Source organism: Monodelphis domestica, chromosome 5, assembly GCF_027887165.1.
Source record: "Monodelphis domestica isolate mMonDom1 chromosome 5, mMonDom1.pri, whole genome shotgun sequence".
Classification (NCBI taxonomy): Eukaryota; Metazoa; Chordata; class Mammalia; order Didelphimorphia; family Didelphidae; genus Monodelphis; species Monodelphis domestica.
In genome coordinates, this window is record NC_077231.1 from 260169322 (window position 1) to 260183429 (window position 14108).

Consider the following 14108-nt stretch of genomic DNA (forward strand, 5'->3'; position numbering starts at 1 on the left):
ACAGCCCTGTGACGTAAGAGTAAAAGTATCATTACCAGTACTTTACAAAGGGGATAGCCAACCCTCAGAGAGATTGAAACAATTATAATAGTAACTGGCATTTATATAGTGCTTAAGCATTTACAAAGTCCCTTATCTACATTATATCATTTGAGCCTCTTGATAATCCCTTGTGAGTAGATATAACAAACATACTGTTATCTTTATTTTAAGATGAGAAATCTGAGAAGTATAGAGCTTAAAGAACTTGTTCAAAGTCACACAGTGTGTATCACACAGAGTTGGAACTCGAACCCAGGTACCCTCAAACCTATTACTTGTACTACTGCTCCATGGTGACTTACTCAGGGCAAGATCCAGCCTCTTAGAGACCCTTTGCATGGATGGTAATCTAGCCAGTGAGGCATAATCTGATCAGACAGATTTTTAGGCAGATGGAATCCAATTCTTTTTTAGGGTAGTAGGAAAGACAGTTTCCATGCTAGCCTTTTATAGAATGTATGGATTGGAAGGGGCCTCAGAAGCTGTACTCCAGCCTATATGTAAACATTAATTCCCTACATATCACCTCTGACATGAGATCATTTAGCTTATGATAATGGGCTTGACAGATATAAGAATTTTTAAAAGCTGTGGTCACCATTTAGAAAAATTATAATTTTTTATATCTTTATTTATATTTCATAATATTCATAAATATTATAAAAATTAACTCAAGTAATAAAACTGTTAGTAGTTTTAGTAGCTTTATTACAGCAAAATAGTGATAGTAAGAGAGGGAAATGTGGGAAGGAGGTAGAAAATATTGCCCAGCTAAAAATACCCTCAGTCCAGGTCCAAGTGCCTCCAGACCATGAATGCGAATCCAAATGAGAATCTCATCAGCTCACAAGAGTGTCTCCAGCCAGGCGTTTCAACAACCAAAGACAGACACCAAAGGGCAGTCTCTCACGCCAAAGAGGCAAGAGTCTCACCCGAGTAAGTGTCCCTCTTTCGCCGGAGTCTCCAAAGCAGAAAGCCAAATCTTCACCAGAATCCAAAGTCCAAATCAAGAAGTGGAAATTTGAAGTCCCAAAAGATGCTGAGCCATCCAAGAGCTCGATCTGCTGAGGAGCCAAAAGACTGCAAAGAATCTCACCAGACCTCAAGCCCAGGAGGCAAAAAGACCACAAAAGAATACTCAGGGTCCCAGAGGCTCCTGCTTATATGCAGTTTTCTCCACCCTGTAATAGAAAGGAAATCTGTGTGACTATTTCTTGTTGCAGTGACTGATACTCTAGCTTACTAGAGGGCTGTTACTAGTATGGGGACACACCTGAGGGTACCTAATTACAATGGAGATAGAGGTACTACAGAGATAGAGAGAGATACTGTTGCAAGGGAATGCTCTGGGGTCTGCCTACTGATCCCTACTGATGTCTAGTGGATCAATCAATTTCCTACCCTCTTCCTCCCTTACTCCCTCCCTTAACCACCCACTTCTTGAAGCCTTTTGGCTTCCTCCCTCCCCCCCCCCCCAGTGGACTACAAAATACTCTTGTTTTCTTTCTCAGGTAAGGGGTTTATTGGGAAAAAACAGGATGGGAAATTGAGGAAAAAGGGATGAGGGTTTCCCTAATCTATAATGAGAATTTGAGGGTTTGGGAATTCAGTCCAGTCACAACTGTGACAGAGGGACAGTTAGAGAGATGGATAGAGGACAACTGTTTAGAATCTACTTTGCTTATCCACAAAGCCACCAAGGTCTCTCAGCCAAATTTCAGAAGCCCCCCTCAAGGGTCCTTCAGCTTGGGACAGAAGTTAATAATATTAGTTCTCAGCTTCTTCTCCCTTCAGCCAGGTTTAGTCAGAAAAATCCAAAGAGCCAAAGTCTCCTGGTCAGTCAACCCCCTGAGAGAGAAACAGCATCAGAAGTCCCAGTTTCTCCCGTGGTCAGCTTCAACTGCCTCCTCCTCCTGGGAACATTCCGTTTGGAACCTTCTCCTTGCTTTTGCAGATCAGGTCCCCAGCTTGTTTCTTGCATGCTTGGCTTACAAGTCCTCTCTCTCTCTCCATGCCTCTACCAAAACCCATCAGTTCTCCTTACCACATCTCAGGAATCAATCCCATTCTCCCAATTTTCCTAGCACTGCCCAGGATGATGCCAGTGCTTGTGGTTTTTTAGGGTATGAACTTCCTTTTCTAATAAAAGCTTCTTACTAAGTGTTAATGACTAAGTATGAAAGGCATGGGACTCCAGGTTCTTGATTGAGTAACTTAAAATAGACCAAGAGTTTAAATTCTCTTTCACAGCTTCTATGTGAATACCTACAGCAAAGGGGACTCCATTATCTTCTGAGGACATCTAATTCCACTAATGGATGGATAGCTTTGAATACCAGTATATATCTGCTTTACTATGAAACTTACATTCTTTTGTAGTAGCTTTAAAAGATGGATAGAAATTTTACAGGAGGATAGTATTCCAATCAGGAAGGATAGCATGATCAAAGTCACAGAGAAAGGAAAGCAAGAGTTGTAAACAGGTAATTAAAGAGAGTTAGAAAGACAAAATGACCTATTCAAGATGGCCCTTCAACTGCCAAGTTAAGGGGTTTGAACTTTGCTTTGTAGACAATTGTGAATTTTAGATTTACTCCACCCTGCTTAGTCTTTAGAATTCTAGCAACCAGGAATGTATACACCCCCACTTAAGGATTGAGTCTTGGGGAAGAAGGACTATGACCGGCATGTGCTAGCAAGTGACAAATCAGAAATAATTGACTTACCCCCTGGGCTGTCCTAAGCCAAGCTTAAGCTATCATTGGTACATGTGAGATGCAGGAAGTAATGGAAAGAACGGCCTATATATTTTGCATCATTTCCTGTGATCGCCCTCTTGGCATTGTTGGGACCTCTCAGCAATGTTGGGAGCCCTTGGCAGTGTTGGGAGCTCTGGGCGGCATTTTGGTGTGCTTGCAGCATTTGGCTCTGTAGCATGGTTTAAGTGAGGTGTCTTCCCTGAGTGGCCTTGGTGAGTGGTAAGGCTGATTCCTCTTTTCCTTGACCTCCTAAAACGCTATCCTCCTAGGAGGCCCCTCATCTTGGAAGAGGCCTCGTGGCTGGAAGCTTAGCTAGATTTAATCTTCTGGGAAGTTCCATTGGCTGAGGCTTCTGAACTCCCCTTGGCTTAGGCCAGGCCAGAGAAAAATCTTATACCCTTACCCTCTTCTCCTTCTTCTTAATTTCTTCCTTCTGTTATAATTAAACCACCATAAAAATCCCAAACTGACTTGAGTATTTTATTGGGATTGAATGTAAATCTCTGTGACCACTAATTATAATTAGTGACCACTAATTTCACCCCTAATACAACATTGTTGTCTGCCTGATTCAAATGATTCTCCTTTCCAAGGTCTTTGCTGATTCGATCAATCAATCAGCATTTACAGGCATACTGTGGCAATATTTCAGGTTCAGTTCCAGACCACTACCAAAAGTGTATCACATCAAATTGAGTTGTGTGAATTTTTTGGTTTGGAAATATTTTGTATCTATGTCTTCTATTAATTTATTTATTTGAGAACATTCTGTATCCACCTAGTAGAACATAAACTCTTTCAGGGCAGGAACTAACTTACTTTTTTATTTGTAGCCACAAGTCTAAGACATTTAATAGCTGCTTGTTGATTAACTCATTGATGTTTCTTGATATAGATAAACAGTGTACATATATATACAAGTATCTATGTGGAGATATTATCTCTATAGATAGATATAAATATGTCTCTATAAATATCTCTATAGCATATCTAAATTTATGCCTCTGCAATATAGACATTTCTACAGAAATAGTATCTCTATCTAGATATATCTAGATGTATCTATATCTGTAGATAGATATCTTGATTAATGGAAATCAACAACGCTATGATCTGTTTCCTTTTGCCCTCAAGTGACAGCACCATTTGGGAAAACTATACTGAATCCCAGCTGCCTACAGTGATCTCACTAGCCAAAGATAGATGGCAACAAGGGCAAGACATTACTCCAACACTAAACCAGTCTGCTTCTCTTTCAAGGTGAGGGAGTTTTAAACTCCCAAAAAAACAGGTGGATAGAAAAGTACTAGCAGTACCCTCATGATGTGCCACTGTCTCCTGAAACAATTTTATGCAAGATGCCTATTGGGAGTGGCAAGGCCAAGAGAAAATACACAGCTATCTTATCTCCCAAAGGTGGGTTCAGTAGTCAAAGGCCTCAGATCTTCCACCCTAAGCTACAGGATCATTCAGTCAATTAATAAGTTTTTATTCAATGCTATAGTCCAGGTATTATCCTAGGTAACAAATAACCAAGTACAAAGATAAACAAAATTAAGCTGCCAGGGACATAACCCTACCTTCCATCTCTTCCTAACCACACAGGCTTATATTTCATTCATTCTTATTCCTTCTTCAAAGGTGGGAGGAATAATAGCAATAAATATTTCACATTTATGATTGTAAAACATTTTATATTAATTATCTCATTTAATCTAACAACCCTATTGGGTAAATATAATTAGACCCAGGTTAGAAGTGGGGAAACTAAGCACAGTTTGCCACCATTTTTATAATCTATTTAGAAAGGAGTTAGGATTTTAGAACCAGCTGAATGAGAAATGGACAACAGCTTGACAATAAAAGGGGAGACAATGGGGTACATAAAGAAGCTGTCATTCTCTAGCTATTACAAAGTATTTCATATCCTTTATACTGTTTTTAATTGAGGACATGTCTTATCTCTCCATGCTAGGTTGTGATCACTGAATTCTAAAGCAAAAATTCTTATTTTTTCTTTTTATCTCTCTCATATCTAACCCAGTATATTAAAATATACTTCAAAACTACAGGGTACCTGAGTCATTATGGGGGAAAAAAATCTTGAGGCCAATGATAACCTATGAAATTAGCTAGAATGGTCTAGACTGATAATTGTTCCATGTGCTATTTTGGCCCATACTGAAAGATTTTCTATCCTGGTAGCACTTATTAGAGCTTATACTTCATTGGCATGACCTTTAATAGCTCAAAGTTACCTTCAAGCCATGATAAGCCATTGGAACAGGACTTAATTATAGAACATTGCACATGATAGGTGTTTAATGTCAGTTAATTGATTAAATGAACAATGACTGTATTACACTTCCCAAAAGGTTAATTTTCTTTCTTTTTTTTTTAAACCCTCACCTTCCACCTTAGAATCACTACTATGTATTGGTTCCAAGGCAGAAGAGTGGTAAGGGCTAGGCAATGGGGCTTGAGTGACTTGCTCAGGGTCACACAGCTGGGAAGTGTCTGAGGCCACATTTGAACCTAGGAGTTTCCATCTCTAGGCCTGGCTTTCAATCCACTGAGATTTTTTCATCAGGAAGCCTTCCCTGACAGTTTTGGTCCACACTAATCCAAGTCAAGTCAAGTAAGGATTTATTAAATGCCAGGCACTATGTTAAGCACTGAGAATAAAAATACAAGCAAAAGCAAAAGAAAACCAGTCCCCCTGCCCTCAAGGGGCTTACATTCTAATGGGGTAAAGGCAACATGTAAGACATTAAAGGAAGCTTAAAATAAGAGGGGGAGGATAAAAAAAAAAAGAGAAGGTGGGGAAAGGATAACTGATGTATATGGATTCCAGATAACAGTATGTTCATGCTTAATTGTCTCACTGAAATATATAAACCAAATTCAGATGAAAGAGCTCATAAAAGTACCCTCCAAGAAGTTTGAAAACTTACCTCCACAGTAACATTAGCCAATCTTCAAATATTTTGGCTTGCAATGCTCAATTCTTTTGCTCAGCTCCTGGCTCAGCTCCAAAGTTAAGCATTCCTAGTTCTGCAGGCATGGAAAGGAAAGAAAGAAGTTTTTAAAAATGACATCCAATGGACTTATATTTTATTTCCTAATCAAAATTTAAAAAAAAACTATGTCTATTTGCTTAAAGCTTAATTTTTAAAAAGTCACACCTTACAACGTTTGAAGCAGAGATAGGCAATAAAAAGTTAAATGCAAGAGGCTGCATAGAGTAAGCTATCTATCAATAAATACTGGTTGAATAAACAGATAAATGTATGAATGCTTCACAAAGAAAGAGGGAAAGAAAAGTTGGTTGGGATTTCAACCAATCAATATACATATATTAAGTACATACTATGTAGCAGACACTGCAATAAGTCCTGGAGATATATAAAGAATCAAAAGATAAGTCTCTGCCTCAAGGAGATTACAGTCTAATGGGATTTAGAATTCAAGTAAGAGATCATCTGGTCCAACCCTTTCATTAATTTGTTTATTAGCTCATTCAACAACCACTTAACAATCAATAAGTATTTCTTCAATGACTATTATGGATCAGGCTCTGAAGGCAGAAAAAAAAACCCTCAAAGATCTTACATCCTTTTTTAAATTTTTATTTAATTAATTGATTTATAATATTTTTCCATGGTTACATGATCCATATTCCTTCCTTCCTGCCACCCACCTCCCGCAGCCAATGAGCAAGGGATCTTACATCCTAATGGGAAATGGCAGCATGTACATGCATAAATACAATATATGTGTGTGGATACACCTATTTGTGTACATGCATATTTGTCTTGTTTTTATAGAAGCACATGTTATATATACATGCATGTGGATATTCATAAATGCATATATTAGGTCAATTTAGCAAGAGTATAGAATTTAAGCAATAATAATGTGTAATCGGCTTGAAACAGGATATAAAGGGTCAGAAATGACAAATGGAGGATGTTGTATTTACTTTTTGAGGTATCAGGCAACAAAGGAGTGAGTTTCACGTTCAGATAATGTCTTTAAGAATCAGTATAATTCTAACAATATGAACTGACCTACAACCCCCCCCACACACACACACACACACAAAGGTAATGTATATTTTAGTCTGCATTAATAGAAGGATAGCTAGACTCACTTCAGTTACCAGGTTAGAGGTACTTGGAAGTATTCCTGAGTTTTGTTTTGTTTTTTTACCTGGTCTACAGTTAGCCTTGTGCTACTGGATGCCAGAGCATGATAGTCCTTTGAGGCCCTAGCTTTGGAGACCACATCCAGAGATAGGTTCTAGTCTCCATTACTCCTGGCCATGACTCAACTATTGCTTCACCAGTCTGAAAAGACCTTCTTTTCTCATAAAATCACAAACTCTTAGAACCAAGACAGAATGTGAAGTATGAGAATCTAAAGTTTCTGTGATAAGCCTTCATTTGAAGCTCTGAAGAGGTCCTCCCAGACCATCTACCCCAGGAGTAGTTTAACCTAAATTTTCATTTGCAACTTTCCTTTGGCATCCCAGACAACTCGGTGGCACAGTGGAAAGAGCAGGGGACTTGGAGTCTAAAAGATCTGAGTTCTAGTTATATGACCCTGGGCAAGTCACTTAACCCCAAACGCCATGCCGTTCTTCTGGCTTAGAATTGATACTAAGAGAGAAAGTAAGGTTTTTAAGAAATAAACACTGACTATTATTGTTACTAGGTTTGACTTTTAAGACCAGATAAAACAAGCCTAATCATTCTCCCAACATATCACATTTCCCTGTTTTCTCTTTTCCAATTTCATTATCCATACTTCCTTAAACAATGTTTTTATCCTCCAATTTACAGTTCCCTCATCATCTGATTACCCTCCTTTTGATACATTCTTTCTGATCCATACATTTTAAAATGTGGATCCTAGAAATGAGCATAATAGTGGAGGGGTAAATCGTAGCATCATAGAAGAGGCTTCATCAAGTCTAACCTATATCTGAGCAGGAGCCCTTCTATAGCACTAGCAAGTTATTGTCAAAGCTCCGCTGGAAGATCTCCCAAGAATAGGAAACTCACTATACCCTGAGATACCTCATTCCACTCTTGACTTCCTTAAGATGATAGGTTTATCCTTCTGAAGAGTCACTTCCTGTAGAGGGGCTAGCTGCTCTCAAATGTTATAATTTTGTGTATCTAAGAGTATAACTTTATATTCCTACCTATTGGAGTTCACCTTACTGGATTCAACCTATTGTTCTAAACTGTGGAAATCTTTTTTTAAAACTTTGTCATCCAATGCATTGGTCATCCCTTCAGGCTTTGACTACTTCCCATTTGAAAAGCTCTCACTTGTGGCTCCTAGTAGCTGCTAGCATGCAGCAGCGGCCACACCCCGGGCAACAGCTTCAACAGGCCGGCTAAACCTTGTGAGAGTAGCCATCGGGTTGTCGACCCCTGGTGAACCAGGGCTTTGCTCACCCAGCATGTGAAGCCTGCTTTGGCCGAACAGGTGGAAGAAACCAACAAGAGGGTTCAACGGCTGAGAGGGCGACGCAGCAAAGCACTGTGGAGTGCTCAGGGCATGTTGGAGCACAAAGGACAACACGGCCATCCAATGAAGCTGAGGAAGTCTCCAGGTGTAATGACTTTTCGTGCCACTGGACCCAGGCTTCCTACACCGAGAGAGTGGGACTGTCTCTGTGCATCGACTTTTCCACTTAAATCTCCTTCAAGCACTAGTGTCTTTGTGCACACTCATCTACATCACAGATGAAAGCGCACAAAGACAATCGTCATCCTCAGTTACCGAGAGACTACTACTAGACTAGACATATATATATATATATATATATATATATATATATATATATATATATATATATATATACACAAGCACATTTTTCCCTTCACACACACACACATAAATACCAGGAATTGTGGCAGAAAAAGGCACTTGTAGCTGAGGATGGAGAGAACAGGCAATGGTCTCATGTAGAAGGTACATGCTTGAGCTAAATCTTGAAGAAAATAAGGGATTGTAAGAGGCAGAGGTGAGGATAAGAGGTGACTTGGCCAAGATCCTGCAGCTTGTGAATGGCAAAAGCAAGGATTGGAACCCAAGTCCTCAAATTCCAAATCCATTATTCTTTCTATAAAGTGATTTGCTCAAGGTCACATAGCTAATTAGCTTTGGAAAACTGCCTGATTTAAGCCAGTTCTAGGCCAGGTACCTTTGGCCAAGGACTTCACCCCCTTCCCCCTTTCTCCCCCAGCCACCAGAGACACCTTCTCAGAGACACCTTGGAAGGTGCTCTGGCAATGTGGTTCCCTGCTTAATTGACTTTGGGGAGCACCAAGCAGATCCCCCGAGCCAGACCTTTCCTTGCATGGAAGAACTGGAGGAGCTGCTGCCATGACTACACAGTTCCCCTGCCCATTTATTCCATCAGTAAGCCAGGGGAGCTCCCTAGAGTCAGGTTTCTCCTGCCTCAGCAGGACTACACAGACAGAGACAAGCATCCAAGAGGAGCATACACACACACACAAACACACACACACACACACACACACACACACACACACACACACACACTTTGCCACCATAGGGAGGTCGCCAAGGACATGTCGATGGAGAGGAGCCTTTGGGGAACGTTCCCTCTTGCCTGGGATGGCAGCAAGGAGGTTGCCATAGTAACTTAATTCCCTGCCCACCATACCATGTAGGGGTACGAGAAGAAAAACATCGCCTTTCCCTGCTGTGAAAAGACTAGCATGACAAGCACCTGTGGGGGCAATCAAGAGATCAGACCTGTCCTTCCTGTCTCATCCTCAAGGGCTGGTGCGGTCACTGGACAGGGCTGATGAAGAGCAGGAGATACAGGAAAAGCTGGGAAAGATGTATAGCACACTTCTGATCCATTCCTAGGTCAGTTTTGTGCCCTGGACAGTCTCCCAGGGAAGTCACTGGAATTCCACATCCTGTATTTCTCCCTGTTCACATCTACTATATATTCCCCTTGGAAAGCCCCTTATCGGACATTCCTGTGGGGAGGCTTCCTGCATACTGTAAGTCTGGGCAGAAAATAGCTTTTTCACTAACAAAACTATAAACCTTTTTTTTTTTTGAGAGCACTGTTGTTTTCAAAACTGAGGCTATCTCCATGGAAGAAACTACAAGGGAAAGCTTGTTCTTAGGGGAGCTATTGTGAGGGAGGCATTGAACATAGGCTAGACAGTATAAAATGTTCTGTAATTTCATTTCCTTTTTGTCAGGTCAGAGTAACATCGCTAGCTATGACAATATTTTAGGAAAACCAGCTAGGAGGTCATAGGATCATCAACATAAAGCTAACAGAGTCATCTATTCCAACCCTGCCATTTTACAGATGAAGAAACTGAATCCCAGTAAGGATAAATCATTTTTTTCAAGGTCTCAAGGTCAAAATTTAAATTTAAACCCAGGCCCTTTGACTCCAAATATAAGACTTTTCCCCACTGCATTGAGTTGGTGTTTCCAGAAGGAGTATGGCTATATTCCCCACTAGCTCACATAAACAGTAACAATGAGGGCATTTTAGCTGTCCATCACCCAGCTTCAACCTCCCATGGCTACTTTCGAACTTCTTATTTTAATGGTATAAATATGTGTCATTAATTCTCTGACTTATTCTCCAACTATGTACCCATGCCCCTTCCCTTTTGCCTATTTACCTTCATGTTCAGTTATAATTTAGCCACATAGTTTAATTAATTACTAGTGATAGTAAAATAAAAAATGTTCACTACATGAAAGGAAAAAGGGGATAAATTTTGCCAAAATAGCATTATACTGTTATGGACCACAATATCATCACAAAGATGAGCCCTTGGAGCAGTTTGGCAGCCTCTGAATTCCTCATTGGCTGGTGCAGTAATTTTAAAACAAGCCAAAACTTTACAAAGGAAAATGGTGACCAGAGTAGGGTAGAGGGAATGGAGAAGACAATTATCTGGGGAATACATACATATGTATGTACGTATATATGAAAGGAACTATTTGAAATACGTGGGTCTATTTATTCTTGGACTCCTTGCAACTGTCAAATTAGTTGGGAAATTATGACTTAAAGGGAGTTTTCAAAATTATTCTTTTTTTCATATCATCCTCCATTCAAACCCCAGTCTACCAGCATCATCAAATACATAGATTAAACTGGCCTAGAGAGAGGATCTGTAATGAGAAGACCAGCCTAGCCTCACAAGAAGAGGCTCAACACTATAAAGTTAGCCACCAAATAATGGGGATATTTTTGGTCCACATCAAATGGTGAATATAATCTACTAATTCAAAATGAAGATTTGATGGGTTAAAATACTCATTTCAGTGACACCATGGATTCTTCAAAATATCAAAATACAAAATGTCAGTGATATGTTGAGTACCCAGAGGGTGTTGGGTATAGAATAGCTAACAAAAGAAGCTTAAGACATGGTATTGACTCTCATGATGTTTATAATCAATCAGTATTTATTAAATACCTACTGAAATAAAGAGCCTTCCTAGGTGGATGTGAGATGATACAACCCACCTAGGAATCTCCCCAGGGCCAGTAAAGCACAACCCTTAAAATTATTAAAAACAAGTTTATTGAGGGTAGAGAAATGATAAATACAGTCCTAAATCTATCCAGCTATATCTCCTCCCACCAATCTATGCCACCCCTCATGGGGTTTTGTTCTTCTTGTCTTCTCAAGCCCTTCTTATATCTTCCTGTTTTTATCTAAAACAAAAAGCAAAACCAAAAGCTCTCTGACTCTAAACTAATCAACCTACTAGGGATTAACAAACAAGGAAAAGGAAAGAACTCACAGGTGACTTTGAGCCCTTACCTAAAAGCCTGGGGTTGGCTTCACTAGGTAACCCAAAGCCCCAGGTTATAATCTTTGGATTACCTTGGCCAAGAGGATTTCTGGTAGATAGATCACTGGCGGATGGTCTCTGCACCTCAGGGAAAACAATTCACTCCAAAATAGATTCTCAACCAAGGAGTCACTAATCTCTCCACAAGATTATGGCTACCAAGGGAAATATCTGCCAGAGCAAAACCTCCTTCTAGCTCAATCAAAAGCAGGATAGAGAGTGCAATGATGGTTAATGCCAGTACAACCCCCACAATCCTTCTCTCCTTCTCAGAATCCTCTCCCAGGGCTTGTATCCAAATTCTCCTCTTTTCCTCTTAAAGCTAATTCATAAAATCTACTCTATCCCTTACCTACTTCCTATACTTCCACAGACCAGGTGCTGTGAATTAAAATATAATAAATGAAGCAGCCCCTGTTCTCAAGGAGCTTAGCATCTAAGCACTATATATATATATTATATATATATATATATACACACATATACATATATGTATAGATACACATGCACTTATTGTAGATATGCATGTTTATATCATATAAATATAAAGAAAATAAATTCAAATAAAGACAAAATAGCTAAATACAAGGTAGATTGGAAGGGAAGGGTCTAGCAGCTGAGAGGATCAGAAAAGACTTCATATAGAATGTAATGTTTGAGTTGTATCTTGGAGGAAAAGAAAAATGCTATGAGCAAAGATGAAGAAGGCATGGAAGAATTGGCCAGAAAGCAAAGGCAGAGATGGAAGATGGAAGATGAAACATGTCGTATGAGGAACAGAGAGGCCAATTTGTCTGAATCACAGAATAGAGAGTGGGGAATAATGATTAATGAAGGGTCACTAGGTAATGCAGTGGGTAGAGCACTGGACCTGAAGTCAAGAAGACATGAGTTCAAATTTAACCTCAGATACTTACTAGCTTTGTAACTTTGGGCAAGTCATTTAATCCTGTTTGCCTCAGTTTCCTCACCTGTAAAATGAGCTCGAGAAGGAAATGGCCAACCACTCCAGTATCTTTGCCACACACAAAAAAATAACTAAATAAAGTCACAAAGAGGTGGACTTAAACTACTGAAAACAATGTCCAAGGCTCCAATAATTTAGCTATAATACCATAACTTTTTTATTAGGAAATACAGATAATTATTATGAGAACTGATCACAACCTTAAAATAGACTTTCCCAGATCTGTGCCCAGTTTTCTACTTTCTTTCAGCTTTGCAAATTGGATGGGAAAAGGGGATTGGTGTGGAAAAGGGCAGGGAGAGAATGGTAAAAAATACCCTGGTTTCAGTCGGAGGAAGTTTCTGGTACTGCCTCTACTATTTAAGACCTTTGACACCTTGAACAAATCATAGAATCTCAGTTTTGGAAGAGATCTTAGAAACCATCTATCCTAACCTATACCTTACAAAAAAAAATCTATTCCTTCTATAATATCCCCCAAAGCAAAGTATATTGACACACGCCTATAATCCCAACTACCCAAAAGATTGAAACAGGCAGGTCTCTTGAGCTTGCAGCTCTGAATCACAATGGCCTATGCTGACCAAGTGGCCACACTGAGTTCAGTATCAACATAATGAGTCCCTGGAAGCAAAAATCCCCCAGGTTGCCTGAGAAGGGGCAAACTGGACCAGGCTGGAATGGAATAGTTGAAAGCTCCTCTGCCAATCAGTAGTGGATTCCAAGCTGTGAGTTGCCCCCACACTTTCAGCCTAGACAAGATAAGGAAGCACTGTCCTTTAAAGATGCAATCAAGACACAAAAACCATTCTTGGGAGATTTGATGAAGTTCTCTGAGAGGAAAACCAAACCCTTCAGCATCAGACTATTTGTTAGTTATAACAGTTGGCAAGCTTTTCCCAATATTGAGCTTAAATTTGCCTATTTAGAATTTCTACCCATTGCTCCTATTCTGTCCTGGGCAGAACAAGAAGAGTAAGTCTTTTAGGAGCCATCAAACACTTTAAGACAACTGTCATGCATTATTCAGTCCTCTCTTCTTTAGGGTAAACATTTTAATTCCTTCAACCAATCCTTACCTGAGATGACCTCTAGGACCCATCTTTGGGCCTGAATTTTAAGACGATTTAATGAAACATCTTCTCCAAAGTCTTGACTACCACTGATATTGTGTGTTTGAAAAAAACTACCCTCAAAAATACTAATTCCTGTGATATCACTCTTTCTCCCTTCTCTCTACTCATAGAAATACCCCTCTAGTTCAGGCCTTTATCCCTTCTCACCTGGACTATAGAAGTGGTTTCCTAATCAGCCTTCCTACTTCTAGTCTCTCTCTACTCCAATCTATAATCCACTGACATGTACAGCTGATCATCATACATTATTATTATTACTGTATACAATTTTCTTAAAGCATAACAATGTCGCATGCACCCCGATTCAATACTCTA

The 14108-nt window shown here is 39.6% G+C and overlaps 1 long non-coding RNA gene across 1 annotated transcript in view; it reads right to left on the bottom strand.

The window, feature by feature from the left end:
• Positions 1 to 729: 729 nt before the first annotated feature.
• The window catches only part of LOC103095539 (uncharacterized), a 50591-nt gene continuing 37212 nt past the window's right edge, over positions 730 to 14108 (bottom strand). Inside the window, exons 3-4 of the long non-coding RNA XR_473417.3 lie at positions 5756 to 5855; positions 730 to 1223 (exon numbers count right to left, since the gene is read on the bottom strand). This is a non-coding gene — a long non-coding RNA (uncharacterized LOC103095539). The remainder of the gene's footprint in view (positions 1224 to 5755; positions 5856 to 14108) is intronic.